Here is a 20,183-nt window from a genome sequence, read left to right on the forward strand (position 1 = left end):
ACATTTTAGACCCCACAAAGTATATATATTCATGATCAGCATAAAATTCTATGTCGATTTATCAATGCCCGTCCGTAAGTCCCTCGGTGGACATTTTTTCAGTATTTTGATGATTTTAGCGATATTATTTACCGGAATTGTTTCAAATTTGGTATTTGAAGTTCGTAATGGATACTACAGCCTTAGACAGAAAATGAGCCATGTAGGTCCATGTCTTCGTATAGCCCTCATAAACGGTACCCTCCGATATTCGGTCTTTTTATGATTTTAGCGACATTATTTACCGGATTTGTTTCAAATTTGGTATTTAAAGTTCGTAATGAATACTACAGCCTATGACAGAAAATTGTCTGTGCAGATCCACGTCTTCGTATATCCCCCATATAATGGTACCTTCCGATATTATTATTCGCCGATTTTTTTATTCAAATTTCGTATTTGAGTATTGTAATGGTTTATGACAAAAGTTGCCTATGTGGGCCCACGTCGTCGTATAGACTCTAATATAACGGCTACATTCGATATTTTTAAGATTTTAACAGAAGTTTTACCGAATTTTAATTTTTTTTGAAGATTTCCAAAAATCGTTTCAAATAGTGGAGGGTATTCTTTTTTTCTTGTTAAAAATTTTATCTTTCCTGCAAATTTTTATAAATTGTCAGAATTGTCGCTTTAATTTAATATTGGTTCATACTTCAAAATACATGCCATGTTACAAAAAGGCCAGGCTTGTGGTTTTTAATAAATTTAAAATATTAAAAAAAAAAAACGGAAAATGCTGTGGGCAAAAGTTATTGACAAGCGTCCACACCATAACTCGAAAAATTCTGAAACAATTTCTAAACTTATTTGGACACATACGTGACCCCATGCAACTTCCTCTCAAATGTAACCTCATGGAAACCTGTAGAGAGAACTACACAAAAAGCAAAGTTTTTTTTTGTTTTATTAACTTTCAACTAAAACTTTTCATTTTTTTTGCTTTTTCCATTGAAATACAACCAAATGCGAGGGTGGATAAATTTCCCCAAATTTACAAACAAATCATTAACTTAATTAGCATTTAAGTCGATATTTATGGGATGATTAAGAGCAGACATTTTTTCCGTTTTTTTTTGTTTGTTTCGTTTTGTGGGTTAATTTGTAGTTAAAGAGCAACATCAAGTGTTCATTTATAATTAACATTTTTGTGTGTGTGCGTGTGTTGGTGGTGGAAAAAGTTTTGCCGGCTTTAGTTAATTTGCCTCGCCGCAACAGCAAACAGCAACAGCAATCGAAAAGGTCAGACTACTTTATTAGAATTCGAAGCAAGGAAATAAACCAAGTCGTGGATAATCCCGGGAATGAATTATTTCACCAATTCATCTTGATTTGTGTAAATGTGTTGGCACAATAAATGTGGGGGTATAAATTATCGATAATTAACGGAAAAGGGATTGGAATTATATTTAAATATATGTTTGAAATAAAACCAACTTTAGCAAATTAAAAGGGTGTTGTTTGGGATTCGAAATTAAATTACAGAAAAAAGTCTGCACATTTTGAAAGACCGGGCCGAACTGTGAATACCCTCTATCTTTTGGAACGACTTTGCAAAATTTTCAAAAAATAAAATCCGTTAAAAATTTCTTTAAAATCTTAAAAATGCGGAGTGTAGCCGTTATATTGGGGTCTATATGAAGATATGAGTAATGTAGCTAAAATCATCAACATACCGACTATAGGGATGTATGCCCGCATAGACAATTTTCCGTCATAGACCGTACTTCTCATTACGAATTCTAAATACGAAATTTGAAACAACTCTGGTGAATAACGTCCTAAAATCAGGGGCTACAGTACTCACAAACAACTCCTTGTGTAGAATTTCAAACAATGCCATTGAAAAACAAGTAAAAAAAGCTTGAATTTGGAACGAATTTGGCAATTCTCAAAAACAACAAAATCCTTGGACCTGCATAGGTAAATTTTGTCATAAGCCATTACAATATTCAAATGTGACACTTAAAAAAATCGGTAAATAATGTAGCTAAAATCATCAAAATACCGAATATCGGGAGGTACCGTTATATAGGGGCTATACGAAGACGTGGGTCTGCACAGACAGTTTTCTGTCAAAGGCTATAGTATCTACTGCGAACATCAAATACCAAATTTGAAAGAATTCCGGTTAATAATTTCGCTAAAATCATGAAAATACCGAATATAGGGAGGTACCGTTATATTGGGGCTATACGAAGACGTGGACCTGCGCAGAAAAATTTCTGTCTTAGGCTGTAGTATTAATTACGAACATCAACTACCAAACTTGAAACAATTCCGGTGTCATCAAAATACCGAACATCGGGATGTACCGTTGCATGGGGACGTGGGCCTGCACAGAAAGACGTGGGCCTGCACAGAAAATTTTCTGTCTTAGACTGTAGTATCAATTTCGAAATTCAAATACCAAATTTGAAACAATTTCGATGAATAATGTCGCTAAAAGCATCAAAATACCGAATATCGTGAGGTACCGTTATATGGGGGTTATACCAAAATGTGGACCTACATGGCCCATTTTCAATTCCAAAAGTCCTTGAGAAATAATATACATTTGATTAAAAATAAGCTAGAGTGATTTTCACAGATGGACGGACATCGTTAAATCGGCATAGCATTTTATGCTGATCAAGCATATATATATATATATACCTTGTGGGGTCTAAAATGTATGCTTCAAGGTGTTACGAATAGAATGGAATTTTAAGGAATTCTTTCAGTTTCGAGAAGTATTGTCGAAAATCTTAATTCATAGACAAGTATACAATGGGGTCTTTTTGGTCCTTTTTCAAGAAATTGTAAATTGCATGTGTATCATGAAAAACCAGTAAGGAGTGGTCAAAAGTCAGGCGGACCCGACTATATGATATCGTACACCATTATGCGAATTTAGTAGAGCATTCGTAACAAAAAAGTTGATATTGGGAGAATTTATGTGAAGTAGATCATACCAATTATGAACCTTATTTGAATGCGTATCATGGATTTAGAGTAGTCACAATTTGAAAACTATATCCAACTCTGAATCAATTTTCAACAAATTTGACGGAGGCGCTTTTCTACCTCTAGTATCAAATAAAATTGCTGTATAATTATATGATTTTGATAAAATTTATATTAAACTAGCTGGCCCCGTCTGTAGCATATAACATAGTAATTTGAGGAGAGATGGATTTAGAGGCATTTAAGAGAAAGCTGGAGCACGTTTTGTACCGGCCTTATCCCTCGTGGCAGTTGGTGTGGGTTCATAGCTTCCATGCCTTCCTCTCGGCTACATAAAATTATTTTAAATTTCGTGCTCAAAAGATAGGAAACGAAGAAGAAGAAGAAGCGAAGAATTAGAGGGTTTAGATGATGGTCTTGTTAGGACGTCTAGATGGTTTGCGTCCGAAATACCCTCCCAACCTGATCATATTCCGAATTTTCATTGCATAAAAAAACATTAGATATGATCCCCAACTTTCACATTACTTCCTTACCCTTTCAAGCAGAGGAATCAGACCGTAGAGAATTTACACAATGCAAAACATACTGCTTTTATTAATAACAAAATCCATAAAATTCATAAATTAACTATAGCCTAATTTCACTTAAAAAATTCAATAAATTTAAATAAATTACTTAATCGATCTAATTTTAATGAATCATAGTGTATACTGTAACCCTGTGTATCCATAGGATTAATGAAATTACTTAAAACGAACAAATTTCAAAATTAATTAATTAACAGCTAATGTAGATCAAATTGAAACAAATTAATTACGGACCACCCTAATGTTTCATTTGTATCTTCTAAAGAAAAAAAATCTTTAACATATTACAAATGTAACAATTCAACAATGTTGATTGAGATTAATGCACAAGAGCTGAATTTTTAAAATTGTTCCATTAAGAGAAATGATAATAACGGAACAAATGATGAGAATAAAAAAAAATAAGAGAACTCACTTACATTAAATGCTGCTTGATCTCGTTGCTCCCACGATGAAAGGCCTTTCGTTGTGAACAGCTAAGTTATTAAGCAGAGGGTCAGTGATAACATTTACAACAATCTTTTGATCTCTCTCATCAACAATGTTGCTAAACATTTGATGTAAAATCTGCAACACGCTTACAATTAATAATCTTAGCAACTAGGAATGTTTGAAACATGAGAACTAGCTAAACACACAAACCGGTATTAATGGAATTGTAAATATGTAAATAGGAATGTTTGGAGGTTGGTTGTAACAAATATATGTCGTGTTGTGTGTTTATCTAATTCTATATGAGGTAAGAACATAAAAAAATGTGACTTTCAAATTACAATAGCAATGTTTCAGGTTATCGGCATACACATTAAAAAAAGTAAATTTATAAATGAAATTTAATTAATCTAATTGAGTAATAGTTAACGTTTTACTTATTTTTTTCATACTACATATCGGAATTGATCTATTGGCTAAATTACTTCCTATTATTGCCACCGATATCCCGCACATTTTCAAAAAATTTTAGAAATCTTACTCAATGCCTGTATCGAATTTTGTAGTTTTTGACGATGAATGATTAACCAAGGTGTCTGTGGCAATGGTGTTTACTGGATGTTGAGGGACTGTAGATTTTGGCTTGGAAATGTTATGACATCTTAACCAGGATGAACATTTTGGCAAGTTTTGGTAGTTCAATATTTTCTTTGCTCACTTCTTTTGCTTTTTTAATTTTTTACTTTTCTTATTGAATTTTTGTGACAATATTTCCTTTGTTTTTTTTTTTCTTGAATATAATAAAAAATAGTCTCACGCACAGCACTAGGGATAGATTGCAAATAAATGCTGCTGATCCACAGAATGAGAGCAGAGGTGGTGATAAGCAAGAAATAAACCAGTATTCTTCTTTGATGAGCTTTGATTTTGCTGTGCAGTTGGTGCCAAATCTGTACAATGAGAAAATGGTAAATCAACTCTCAATTAAATTGAGAATAAGCGCATAATTATATTTATTACCGATTATTCGATTGGCACCAGAATAAATAAATTATTGATCCAAAGAGATTTCTTAGTCAACACCGCTCATGTAAATTTTTATCGCTCACAGAATATTTTTTTAAAATATGATGTATTGTAATCTGTGGGATTGCGTAGTCAAATAAGAATATTTGAAATAAGCACTTTTTAATAACAAAAAACTTACCAAAAAAATGAGAAAATTATATTTATTAAAATTTTTAAACAAAAAAAATGTTTTTTTTTTTGACTTTCAACAGAGGGGAAAATTCTTTTAAGGAAAATTGTATAATTTTCACCTTTCGCTAGTTACTGATGGCGACAAAATGGCCGAGAAATTGCATTTTGGAAGCCATTAGACCTCTGTGACGCTAACCAAACCATATTTAGCAAAAGAAAATTCAATAAACGTTGAACAATTGTCAATTGGCTGATAAATAACAAGCTTGACAGCACATATTCTACCGATAGATGGCGTGGGAGATGTTAATCATCAAACCGAATATATTTTAGATTTTAATAGTACAAGATATTTCGGTTGGCAAACATTAAAAATAATACTGGCAAGCTCCACTCTACATTCCCCCCTGCTTAAATCAGACTTCGGGGATACATTTTAGACCCGAGGCTGATAAAGCTTGCCAGATGCAACAAATATAGTTATTGCCGAATATCTTTAGCATGGTAAGTGCCAACAAAATTCCCTTTTAGATCTTCTAGTTCGTAATAAGAATTGCCTATTTTCTTGCGTATTCGAGCTTTCAAAAAAGTTGGAGCCAGTTTGGAATTGTACCCTTGCTCAAAAGAGCTTTGTTTAAAATTCCTTCTAAACACTTCTTGGCCTGCCAAGTAGGTAACATTTCGAGAACGTAAGTTATAGGTATTTTCGTTTCGAGTGAACTGTTTATTCGGTAGATCTAATGCTCGTTTTGCTACAATATCACGGGAGTCATTCTTATCAAATCGTACCGACCTATCCTCTAGCATTTCAAGCTGTCTAAGGAGAGAATACATAGATCCATTGGTAATCATGTTTTGTCCAAAAGTAAGGTAATATGGGCTAGTTCCGATAGCTGAGTGGACTGATGAACGTAAAGAGCAGCATATACTACTCAAAAGTTCATCCCAGTTTTTCTGATCTGGCTTAATATATGATTTGATAGCTGCTAGCACAGATCTATTCACCCTTTCCGATGCATTCGATTGCGGAGCATGAACAGCAGTATAAACATGATTAATGCCGTATCTCTTTAAAAGATGATTAAATACGTTGGACCGAAATTGGGAGCCATTATCTGAAACAATGGTCTCTGGTACACCGAAAGTGTGGAACAGATCGTTTTCCATATACTCTACCACAACATCGGCTGCAAATTTTTTTACGGGCTTTAAAAAAGGAAATTTTGAGTAATGGTCAAGCACAATAAAAATGCCAATGTGTCCTGATTTGGATCTTGGATATGGACCAAGGAAATCAATATATAGTTTTTGGAAGAATCGACAGGTTTCTGTAGTTTTTCCCATGGGGGCCTGAGGGCGATATTAGGATGCTTTGTAGATTTGCAGGTTTCGCACTTATTAACATATTCTTTTACGTCCACAGCTAAATTAGGCCAATAGTAATATTTTCGGACTCGAGCCAGGGTTTTGTTAATTCCACCATGAGATGACAGAGGGTGATCGTGAGCTTTTTTCAAAACGTCAAGCACCAAACTTCGTGGAATCCACAACTTCCAAACTAAATCGTCGTGGAACTGCTCTCCACTGGCATGTTCTGTACGTCTGTACAAGTAACCATCCATTATCCTAAGATCTGGCATTTTGTCAAGAGTTCGACTGACTTTCTCTAAAAGTTGTAAGTACTCGTCTGACTGAAAATCTGGGGATTTTAAATCCACAAACAAGCCACTGTCATTTTCTACATCCGCAATACTACAAATGGCAGATAGGTCATCCGTATTAGCCCTTGAAAGAGTATCAGGGACTATATTTAAATTACCACGCCTATGCTGAATGCTAAATTTGTATCCCTGAAGTTTAAGAGCCCATCGAGCCAGCCTTGTGCTCAGATCCGTCTGGGACATGAGCCACTTTAATGACGCATGGTCAGTTATTATCGTGAACTCATGCCCTTCGACGTATGGTCTAAATTTTTTTACGCTTAGCATTGCTGCCAAACATTCTTGTTCGGTAACTGAATAATTGCGTTGGGCTTTGTTGAGTTTCCTCGACATAAAGGCGATGGGAACCTCTTCACCCTCCGCATTCTTCTGTACCAATACACTTCCTATTCCTGTTCTGCTAGCGTCACAGTGTATAAAAAACGGCTGTGAAAAGTTAGGGCTGTGCAGAACAGGGGCTGAGCTCAAATGGGATTTTAAAACTTCAAAAGCTTTTTGAGCTTCTTCCGTCCATACACATTTTTTTCTGCCTTGCAGCAGGTCAGTCATAGGTGTGGTAATTGAAGCATAATCCCTGATAAACTTCCGGTACCATCCGGTCATTCCCAGAAACCTACGAACTTGTTTTATAGATTTCGGTGGGGGAAATTCCGTTATGGCCGAAACCTTCTCAGGATCAGTACGGATAACGCCGTTTCCTACAACATGGCCTAAATATTTCACTTCGGGAACACAGAAATGGCTTTTTTCAACGTTTATTGTGAGACCCGATTCCCGAATTCTTCTCGAAACCCGCCTGAGCACTTCCAGATGCCTTTCGAAGGATTCTGAGATGACCAGAAGGTCGTCAAGATAGACGAACACTTTCGTCCTGAGGTCTGCCGGTATCACTTTGTCCATCAAACGGGTCATGGTCTGTGGGGCGTTACATAAACCAAATGGCATGACCTTAAAGTGATACAAAGGCCTACCCGGGACGTAAATGCCGTTTTCTCCCTCGACTTCTGGTCCAGCGGAATCTGCCAAAAGGCATCCTTCAGGTCCAGGCTGGTTATATATTCGGCCTTTGGAAGCCGACTCAGTATACCGTCAATCTGGGGCAAAGGATAGGCGTCTCCTATAGTTACAGAATTCACCTTCCTACTGTCCAAGCAAAGTCTGTTCTTTCCCGGCTTCCTATGAAGGACGACAGGAGAGGACCAGGCGCTATTGGACTCCTCAATTACATCAAGTGCTATCATCCTATCAAGCTCTTCGTATATCAATTTTTCAATTGCAGGTGATACCGGAAAATGACGCTGTTTAATGGGTTTGGCATCACCTGTGTCAATTGTATGGCAGATAATATCGGTACGACCAAGGCCTTCTTTGGCATACGAAGGGAACAAACCAATTACATGGGCAAGTCTTTGTCTCTGTACCTCGGAAAGTGGTATCTGCCCAATAAGTTCCGAAAGTCCTGGTGAGGAATTATTTGGATTTCGTTGAAATTCCGAGGGCAACAAGTTGAACTTGCTCCAAAAATCGATACCAAGAAAAAGGTCCTTGTCTAAACTTGGAATAATAAAAATATCTATTGGCATATTTCTTCCCTTGAACGCTATCGAGGTTTCAACGAAACCAACAACAGACTGACCCTTACCATCGGCAGTACGTACGGTTGACTGTAACTTTTTAAAGGGCACATGGGAATCTAAAAACTTTCTAGCCGCTTGGGAACCAATACAACTAATGGAAGCCCCTGTATCTAGAAGCCCCAACATTTTTTCGCCAAATAATTCAACCTCCGCATATGGACGTATATCAGAGGGGTTATCGAAAAGCGAACAAACAAGTTTCTGTTTCACACTTTTTACTTTCTTCCAGAAAGATTTAATTCTTTTCGAAGATCTTGTAGACTTCTTCGGCTGTTCTTCTCCGAAAATTCGTTTTCTGGCAGAATTGTATTCCATTATTCGAATATGGAGTGGTTTAAAACTAAAATGTGCTTTGCCTGGGGGGTTACATCCAATAGCCATGTTATTAAATGTGACTGGGTTTGAGTTGGTGGATTTCATTTCTGGGTAATTTGGAGTGTCATTGTCGGGTATTGGTATCATAGTACTGGGGATAATTGCTACTCCAGATCCATTGATCTGTGTACACTTACTGCACTCTTTGGTGCATTCGCTCGCTGGTTTTTTGGACTGCACTTAGGGCAGTTGGGTTTGTAGGTGTCGGAAGCACCGCACCCATAGCAAAATATGGTGCGTTCTGAAAGACAGTCCTGATAGCGATGTCCATTTTTCTTGCAGTTCCAACATATTAATGAAAGGGCGAATACCTCGTCAGACTTAGAAGTTTCGGATTCTAATATTTCCGACTCCTCAATATCTAATTCAGAGACTCGTTTCATTGCAGGTAAAGTTTTCGCAGACGCGAAGCCATGTCGTCGGCGCATATCCTGCATGAAAAATTCCCGCCGCCTACACGTGTCTCTCAAAAACTGCAAGGATTTGATTTCGATATTGAGAATTTCATGTTGAATTTCCGGAAGAAGGTTTCTACGCAGAATTTCAACCAGAGTCTCATCAGATAGTGGAATTTTTAGGCGATCGGTTAACGCCACGATTGCCTCATAAAAATTATCAAATGATTCCCCGGGTTTTTGCTTTCGTTCCCTTATTAACTCACGTAAGTCGATGTCAGTACGGGAGTCTTGGTATTGCTCTCTAAGAGCTCTACACAAGTCGTTCCAACGTATTGAGTTAACCGAACGATGGTATCGCCAAAACCAGTCGTTGGCTTTTCCATCAAATAAGGAACTCGCATTCCCACAGAGCAAATCAAAATTACCCTGAAGGGTCTGTGCGGTCAAAGCCTCTATCCTATATATAAAATTATCAACAGAGAGCCCATTTTGTCCGCCGTTAAACTTCAGTTTCCAGTTCGACATAATTTGGAGAACTTTGTCTGGACGAGTCTGAAGATCGGACGAAGCATTAGTTCCATATCCAGACATATTTAAACCCTGATTGAGATTATTTAAATGGGGTCTATTTGAGGCAGAATTCTGTTGTTCATTATTAGGGGTGATTCCAAAAAGCTCTCTAAACGTACGGTCCTCTACCGCAGGAAGAGTCTGCATTTGCTGAGGAGACGTCACCGTTCGCAGGGGTTGGTTGCGAGGCGAAGTACTGGACATAAGTCTTGACATACTAGCTGTTATATTCTGTTCAATTAATTGGGTCATTTGCGCACTAAATGCTGATAGCTGAGAGGAAACTATTTCAGTAACTATTCCCTGGATTCTTTCGTTAGATACATTATCAGAGACAACGGAATTTTCAGGTACATTCATATTAGCTTGTGTGATATTTGAAGTGTCTGAGGTTGTAGTGCTTGTTGTGTTTCTGGATTGTGCCCTAGTCCTGACTTGCGTAGTGCTTGGAGTTTGAGCATCCACTGAAATTCTTGCATTACATATCGGGCAAAAAGGACGAGATTTCACACACACATCTAAGCATGCTCTGTGAAAAACATGATTACAAGCTATCTTTTGTAACGTAGAAGCAGAAGATATAGGCTCACCACATGCATTACAACTAGGATGGCGATTAGCTTCCGAAGTAGCAGGTGCCTCAGCAGGTTTCGAAGCCATAAGAACGATTAAAATTATTAAGAAATAAAAATTTCTCCAAAGAATTATTCTCAAGAAAGGGGAATGTAATTGGATAAACCGAATTCAAACTATCTAGGAAAAATAAACTTGGACTGATCTAGGTGATGGAATTAACCAATACTTAAAATACCTCGAATTTAGGCCAACTTGAAAAAACGACTCACGCTTTAACAAAAAAATGTGATTCTCTAAAAATATGATCTATTTTTAAACTTTTTTTTTTAAATATTTAATTTTTTTATATATATATTTAAAAAAATCTGCCAAACCACAAAAATATTCCTGATTGAAATTTAAATCGAGAGTACTAATTTTAATAATAGCTTTCTTATACAAAATGTAATAAAAAATAGTAATAAATTGTTTCAATGTGTGCAAAACAGTTATGGGAGTTGTCTGATTCCATCGCTCTCGGGTAAGTTGAAGTTGTGAAAGAAAAACTAGACCATCAATAAAAATAGAAAATTTAAAATTGAAAACAGTACAATAGTGAAAATTTGCCATAAGATGGAAGGGAATCAGTACCTGATCCAATGTTCCAATCTTGTGCAAAATGAAGCTAATACATATGAATTGATATGTGGTCAGGACCAGCTTTTAAAACCAGTATCTGTATTCCAATCAGATCAAGAGCAAATATAGTAACCTCAAAGGAGTATATTGAAGGGAGATTCTTTACAAATAATTGGTTATGAAGAAATAATATATAAACTATGATTCTCCAAATTTCCATAAATTGAAAAAAAAAATCTCTGAAAGATACACAAAGTAAAAACATATAAAGTATAGGATATAATGAAAATGAAGCCGAACAAAATAAAAGGTGTAATGGTGTTGAATATTTCTTGTTCGGGCCCCACGTTGGGCGTCAAAAATAATATATAATGTAGCATATAACATAGTAATTTGAGGAGAGATGGATTTAGAGGCATTTAAGAGAAAGCTGGAGCACGTTTTGTACCGGCCTTATCGCTCGTGGCAGTTGGTGTGGGTTCATAGCTTCCATGCCTTCCTCTCGGCTACATAAAATTATTTTAAATTTCGTGCTCAAAAGATAGGAAACGAAGAAGAAGAAGAAGCGAAGAATTAGAGGGTTTAGATGATGGTCTTGTTAGGACGTCTAGATGGTTTGCGTCCGAAATACCCTCCCAACCTGATCATATTCCGAATTTTCATTGCATAAAAAAACATTAGATATGATCCCTAACTTTCACATTACTTCCTTACCCTTTCAAGCAGAGGAATCAGACCGTAGAGAATTTACACAATGCAAAACATACTGCTTTTATTAATAACAAAATCCATAAAATTCATAAATTAACTATAGCCTAATTTCACTTAAAAAATTCAATAAATTTAAATAAATTACTTAATCGATCTAATTTTAATGAATCATAGTGTATACTGTAACCCTGTGTATCCATAGGATTAATGAAATTACTTAAAACGAACAAATTTCAAAATTAATTAATTAACAGCTAATGTAGATCAAATTGAAACAAATTAATTACGGACCACCCTAATGTTTCATTTGTATCTTCTAAAGAAAAAAAATCTTTAACATATTACAAATGTAACAATTCAACAATGTTGATTGAGATTAATGCACAAGAGCTGAATTTTTAAAATTGTTCCATTAAGAGAAATGATAATAACGGAACAAATGATGAGAATAAAAAAAAAAAAAAAAAAGAACTCACTTACATTAAATGCTGCTTGATCTCGTTGCTCCCACGATGAAAGGCCTTTCGTTGTGAACAGCTAAGTTATTAAGCAGAGGGTCAGTGATAACATTTACAACAATCTTTTGATCTCTCTCATCAACAATGTTGCTAAACATTTGATGTAAAATCTGCAACACGCTTACAATTAATAATCTTAGCAACTAGGAATGTTTGAAACATGAGAACTAGCTAAACACACAAACCGGTATTAATGGAATTGTAAATATGTAAATAGGAATGTTTGGAGGTTGGTTGTAACAAATATATGTCGTGTTGTGTGTTTATCTAATTCTATATGAGGTAGGTAAGAACATAAAAAAATGTGACTTTCAAATTACAATAGCAATGTTTCAGGTTATCGGCATACACATTAAAAAAAAGTAAATTTATAAATGAAATTTAATTAATCTAATTGAGTAATAGTTAACGTTTTACTTATTTTTTTCATACTACATATCGGAATTGATCTATTGGCTAAATTACTTCCTATTATTGCCACCGATATCCCGCACATTTTCAAAAAATTTTAGAAATCTTACTCAATGCCTGTATCGAATTTTGTAGTTTTTGACGATGAATGATTAACCAAGGTGTCTGTGGCAATGGTGTTTACTGGATGTTGAGGGACTGTAGATTTTGGCTTGGAAATGTTATGACATCTTAACCAGGATGAACATTTTGGCAAGTTTTGGTAGTTCAATATTTTCTTTGCTCACTTCTTTTGCTTTTTTAATTTTTTACTTTTCTTATTGAATTTTTGTGACAATATTTCCTTTGTTTTTTTTTTTCTTGAATATAATAAAAAATAGTCTCACGCACAGCACTAGGGATAGATTGCAAATAAATGCTGCTGATCCACAGAATGAGAGCAGAGGTGGTGATAAGCAAGAAATAAACCAGTATTCTTCTTTGATGAGCTTTGATTTTGCTGTGCAGTTGGTGCCAAATCTGTACAATGAGAAAATGGTAAATCAGCTCTCAATTAAATTGAGAATAAGCGCATAATTATATTTATTACCGATTATTCGATTGGCACCAGAATAAATAAATTATTGATCCAAAGAGATTTCTTAGTCAACACCGCTCATGTAAATTTTTATCGCTGACAGAATATTTTTTTAAAATATGATGTATTGTAATCTGTGGGATTGCGTAGTCAAATAAGAATATTTGAAATAAGCACTTTTTAATAACAAAAAACTTACCAAAAAAATGAGAAAATTATATTTATTAAAATTTTTAAACAAAAAAAATGTTTTTTTTTGACTTTCAACAGAGGGGAAAATTCTTTTAAGGAAAATTGTATAATTTTCACCTTTCGCTAGTTACTGATGGCGACAAAATGGCCGAGAAATTGCATTTTGGAAGCCATTAGACCTCTGTGACGCTAACCAAACCATATTTAGCAAAAGAAAATTCAATAAACGTTGAACAATTGTCAATTGGCTGATAAATAACAAGCTTGACAGCACATATTCTACCGATAGATGGCGTGGGAGATGTTAATCATCAAACCGAATATATTTTAGATTTTAATAGTACAAGATATTTCGGTTGGCAAACATTAAAAATAATACTGGCAAGCTCCACTCTACACGTCCGCGTTGCCGGCCCGTAGTTTTAGTCTTTAATGCATAGTTTTTAAAGCATAATAATTCACAAATCTTGCTCACATAAATGGCACAATTTTTAGTATAAATGATGACTCGATTAAAAAGAAATAAATACGTCTCTCAAAAAACCTGATCCTATTTTTCAGTAAGAGGTTTAAGTTTGAGAGTTAAAACCCTAAATAATATGGCATATATATTAAAAGGTTTACATAAACTATTTATAATAGGCCCATGTAACATGGTTCTCTAACCCCAAAGTAGCCTAAACACACATTTTAAGTAAAATCGATTCGAAAATATAATCAAAAACCTCGAAATAGGTAAAATCAGGAGGTACTTTTATATGAGCGCTACTCCGGAACACTGACATTGAAAAATTCTACCAGAAGCAAGATGCCAAATAAGGGCAAAATCAATTGAAAAATGTGACCAAGACCCGGATAACTTCACATAAGAGTTATAATGAAGGATGGTCTTATACTTATACCAACATTTGAGGAATTTGAAAGGGGCTATATCACAATATAGACCAACCTGCTACATATTTTGTACAAATGATTCCTCATGTAACCCCTAGGACTGTATCAAATTTAAAACTTTATCGTAACTTTTGCGGAGTATAGGGCAATATATTTGCCACCCTTTGTGTATGGCTAAGCTATATAAAATGGACTCTAAAAAGTTAGATCCGGGAACCCCTCTTTTGGGATTTTTATTTACCAACCGAACAATTTCTTAACCCCAAGATTGTCTGCGGCGCGGTGTAATTACTGACGATAGCGCATAGTACCCGTATAACGTTACTTATGATTTAAGGTTACTTTTAAGGATTCGGAACAATTTTCCGAGTATATGAATCCTTTTCTTACTATATTTTCAGTTCACTGCACTATTTTGTATGGTCCGTATATTACAGTAACTATTCATATTCGGTATTTCACTGATTAAAGTCCCAATGAATTTTGCATTTTGAGTTCTCATTGGATGAATTATTTCCATATCTAATCAAAATTGAAAATTTGGGTATGACAACCATATAACAGCATGTATAGAAAATATTCAAACTTTCTCGATGTATTTTTCGGGTTTTTTCAATAAGAATTTTCAATTCCAAAAGGCATTCTGAAACAATTCTACACAAAATTCCATATCATAATAGAACATTAAATTTTTTCCGTTCCTTGATTTTTCTCATTTTTTTTCATGACATCGTTTCCACTGTAATTACAAATAACCAAAAGAAAATTTGAGTCAAATCGGCCAAGTCATTCTCAACTGATGTTTGACTATACTTTTTCAAATTTTTTACATATAAATTTAAAGAAGTAGGTGTGGCCAGTTCCTCTGACCCCAAACAGATACCTATGATTGGAGGGGAGAGTCAAGATTAGGGAAGGGAGAGTCGTATACTAACTGTGGAAAAGATATCTGCATAATATTGGCAAATATTAGGATTTTAGATAAATCGAAAATTTTGCATAAAAACTTAATTGGGGATGGGACGAACATTTAAAAAAAATATCAAAATAGTTCCAGCCGGTCTCAAATAATTCGATTACCAACGAACAACAATTGGCTTATATATAGATAAAAAAGTAGGCGTGGTCAGTTCCTCAGCCCCCAAATAAATACTTGGGATTGGAGGGAAAGTCAACAGTATGTCGTGTAATAATTTTAAAACCGATATCTTTATTATTTGGCAAATATAAGGATTTTAGAAAAAATCGAAATAGTGAGCGTAAAAGTAGGCGTGGTCAATATTTTTTTTTAAAACCCTAACTCGGGATCATCCGAATCGGATGAAGATTTCACCATAATCCGATACTGAAAAATATTGAGATGTGCAAAAAATACTTACTTTCAATTTTATGCCATTAAATTTTAATATATTTTATACCCTCCACCTTGAAAAGGAGGGTATATTAACTTTGCCTTTCCGTTTGGAACATTCTTAAATATTCTTCGTACACCCCATAATCAGCCAACCAAATTCTAAGTCGATTTAACGATGTCATTACACACATTATTTGACGTAAAGCTTTAAAATCCTGGTATTGTGTCTAGGATGGTTGATATTGAAAATGAGGTATATCGGTTCACATTTTTGAATAGCCGCCACAAACCGTACCTCCCGATATTCGTTGTTTTCATGATTTTCTCCACATTTGTTTGCGGATTTTGTCTAAAAAATTGTATTTGAAGTTCGTAAAGGGTTTTAGCTCAGGTGGCGAAGCCTTGTATGTATAGGTCCTCATTTTGGTATAGCCCCCATATAACGGTACCTCCCGATATTCAGTTTTTTGATGATTTTTGGCACATTTTTTCACGGATTGGCTTAAAAATTGGCATTTGTAGTTCGTAATGGGTTCTAGCTCCGGCGGGGAAACATTGAAGGTATAGGTCCATGTTTTTGTGTAGCCCTCATATAACAGTACCTCGTAATATCCGGCATTTTGATGATTTTTGGCACAGTTTTTTTTTTTTTATGGATTTGTCAAAATATTGATACTTGTAGTTGGTAATGGGTTCTAGCTCCTGTGGCAGAACATTAAATGTTTATGTCCACGATTTCCCATAGCGCACATAAAACGATACCCACCCATTTTCGGTAATTTGATAATCCTAGTCACATTTACGCATGAAATTGTTTCAAATTTGGTATTTAAGAAGATTTGGTAGACGACAATCCTTGAAGTATGAAATTTTCTATAGAGGTTTCCACTATGGTATGCCCCACATACAAAGGCCTCACCTACTTTATGGTTTTTTGAAAAGTTTAACAGCATTAACCAAAGAGTCTTACTGGTATTTGTAGTGTAAAGTGGGGGTTCGGCCCGTTTTTTTCGTAATGTTTTTTACTTGTTTTACTTTACATTTGCAGTTCCTTTTTTCTTACGTTTACAAACATACGTATCTCGTAGCGCCCATGTAACTTACATAGCTCTTATATAACTGTACCTCCAGATATTTCGAGTTCGTAATGTATACTACCTCTTATGAGCTTATGTTGGTCCACATCTTTGGTACTATATGGATGTCTTAATAGGCGTCACCTTCTCTGGCAGATAATTGGCTATATGGGTCCAAGTTTTCGTATAACCCTATATAGCTATACCTCTAGATATTCGGTATTTTGATAACTTGTGTCACACTTTTCACCGGAATTTGGTATTTGGAGTTTTTAATTAGTACTTTCTCCTATGACAGAAAATTGCTTCAACAAATCCACGTCTCAGTATAGCCCCGATATAACGGTACCTCCCAATATTTATTATTTTAAAAGAGTTTAACTATATTTTGCAACAGAACTATCTGAAACTTAGTGATTGGCGCTCGTAAGAACCATCACCTTCTCTGGAGTATAATTATTTGTAGAGGTCTACATTTTCATGCAGCCCCGTATGTAACTGTAATATGTAATATTCCTAATTGTTGAATTATAGCGGTATTTTTCATTGCAAGTTCGTTCACATAATAAAAGTTCGGCACGGCTGAAATGAACAGCTTTTTCACTTGTTTGAACTTAAAATTTAAAACATTATTTTAAAAATGTGTTTGGTAGATTGTGGGAAACCATTTAATGTGTCCATATATATATTTGAAAGACACACGTTTGTATATGTACAATTTGGTCCTACCATTCTTTTGTATTGTTATGTTCCTAAAGTCTTTTGTTGTCTTACCTTTTGAAGCCCATGTCACCTGAATGTCATGACTGATGGGTAACGATGCAAACACATTCCTGTGATGAATATCAAGGAATGCAATTTTCGGAGACCAAAATTCGACACAAACCCTGTAAACGAAATTGGTGAAGGTGAAGAAGACTACATAGCGTATAGCACATGTATTGGAAGAATTTACATATGTATTATTTTCAGTTACTTCATTCCTGTGCGCCCCACATGCAAATTGACAATTGAAGTCCTTCGTGAGTATTTTCCTTTTTGTAGTATCTTTTCACAAGGTACATGGTCATGTTGTGTGTGGGGGTGGATGGTGTATGCCTTACTCCATTTCAATTTGCACACTTGAATTGATTGTTGAATGACAAAAGAACAACAGCAACATTACCCCCACATTTACTTGTCTATCTTTTTGTTCTTTAGGTAAAAAAAAGCTTGGCAAGGCTTATGAGAAATGATTTTTGTACGGTCTTTTGTCAGGTAAAAAAAAACTTTGAAAATTATATTTTAGTTTGAATGGTTTTTTGTCTGTATTGGGTTTGACAGCACCCAACAACAGCAATGTTTGCGACTGAAAATCTACAAATATTTGTAGGTCAAGGAGTCAACATTATATATACTGAAAAAATTGGGAATAGTAAAATATTATTAGAGTGAATATTTTATAAATGATAAAAAAACAAGTAAAAACCAGTAAGGAAAGCTCAAAAGTCGGGCGGGGCCGACTATATGATACCCTACACCACTATGCATATTTAGTAGAGCTCTCGTAAAAAGGTTTATACAGGGCATTTCAGAGCTCTATGAGATATTTGGTACAAAATCAATATTTATCTAATTCTATCGTGCATTTTACGAACTATAGCTATCTCTGAACCGGGTTTCTCCAAATTTTACGTATTAGCTTCTAGACTGAATTCGGTCTTATGTACGAAGATTCAGGTGATTTGGGCAGATATTGACCATTTAGTGCACAATTAACCTGAAATCGTTACCACTATGTGGCTGTACAGATGTCTGAAACAATTCCTAATATTAGTTGGGAATTGAAGGAACGAAAATTGAAATAATTGGTTTCCCCTCAGTTATGAAGGAACTCAGCTCCACCGCCACGCCAAGGCTTATTAACCGGAAGAGTAAAACAGTCGAATTGTATAATGCTACTATGGAAAGTAGCGTATTATTCAACCATTATTTATATCAATTTAAAAAATATATATGGGAGCTATAGCTATATCTGAACCGATTTTTACTAAAATTGGTGTACTTGCTTATAGGCTGGTTTCGGTTGAATTTGCCAAAATTCATGCCATTTGGGCTGATATTGGCCATTTGATGCACAATTAACACGAAATCGAATGAAGATATATATGGGAGGCATATCCAAATCGGAACAGATTTTAATAAAATTAAAATCAACTATTTTTGGCTTTATCTGATATCTGGTACCAAATATCATTCCTGTGGAGTGCATATTACGAATGTGAGGGACTTAACGACCAAATCGGATGAAAGATATATATGGGAGCTATAGCTATATCTGGACCGATTTTTACTAAAATTGGTGTACTTGCTTCTAAGCTGGTTTCGGTCGGATTTGCCAAAATTGATGCTATTACGGCCATTTGGTGGTCAATCACCCGAAATCGGATGAAGATATATATGGGAGCTATATCCAAATCTGAACCGATTTCGATAAAATTTAAAACAGCTATTTCTGTGCTCCATCTAATACCTGGTACCAAATATCACGGTTGTGGAGTGCATAGTAGGAATGTGAGGAACTTAAAGATCAAATCGGATGAAATATATATATAGGAGCTATAGCCATATCTGAACCGATTTTCTCCAAATTTGATATACTTGCTTCTAGGCCGAACTCGGTTGGGTGTGCCAAAATTCAGGTAATTTGGACTAATAGTGGACATTTGGTGCACATTTAACCCGAAATCGGATGAAGATATATATGGGAGCTATATCCAAATTTGAACCGATTTCGATAAAATTATAAACAGCTATTTCTGGGCTGTATCTTATATCTGGTATCAAATATCATTCTTGTGGAGTGCATATTACGAATGTGAGAGGCTTAAACACCAAATCGGATGAAAGATATATATGGGAGCTATAGCTATATCTGAACCGATTTTCTCCAAATTTGATATACTTGCTTCTAGGCCGAACTCGGTTGGGTGTGCCAAAATTCAGGTAATTTGGACTGATAGTGGACATTTGGTGTACATTTAACCCGAAATCGGATGAAGATATATATGGGAGCTATAGCTGTTTCTGAACCGATTTTCTCCAAATCTGATATACTTGCTTCTAGGCCGAACTCGGTTGGGTGTGCCAAAATTCAGGTAATTTGGACTGATAGTGGATATTTGGTGCACATTTAACCCGAAATCGGATGAAGATATATATGGGAGCTATATCTAAATTTGATCCGATTCTCATCAATTTCAATAGGGTTCGTCCTTGGGCCAAAAAAATATTGTTTGGAAAATTTCATCTCAATCGGATAATAAATGCGACCTGCATTTTGTTCACAAGAATACATGGACAGACGGA

The sequence above is a fragment of the Musca domestica genome, unplaced genomic scaffold (assembly GCF_030504385.1).
Source record: "Musca domestica strain aabys unplaced genomic scaffold, Musca_domestica.polishedcontigs.V.1.1 7, whole genome shotgun sequence".
NCBI classification, from domain to species: domain Eukaryota; kingdom Metazoa; phylum Arthropoda; class Insecta; order Diptera; family Muscidae; genus Musca; species Musca domestica.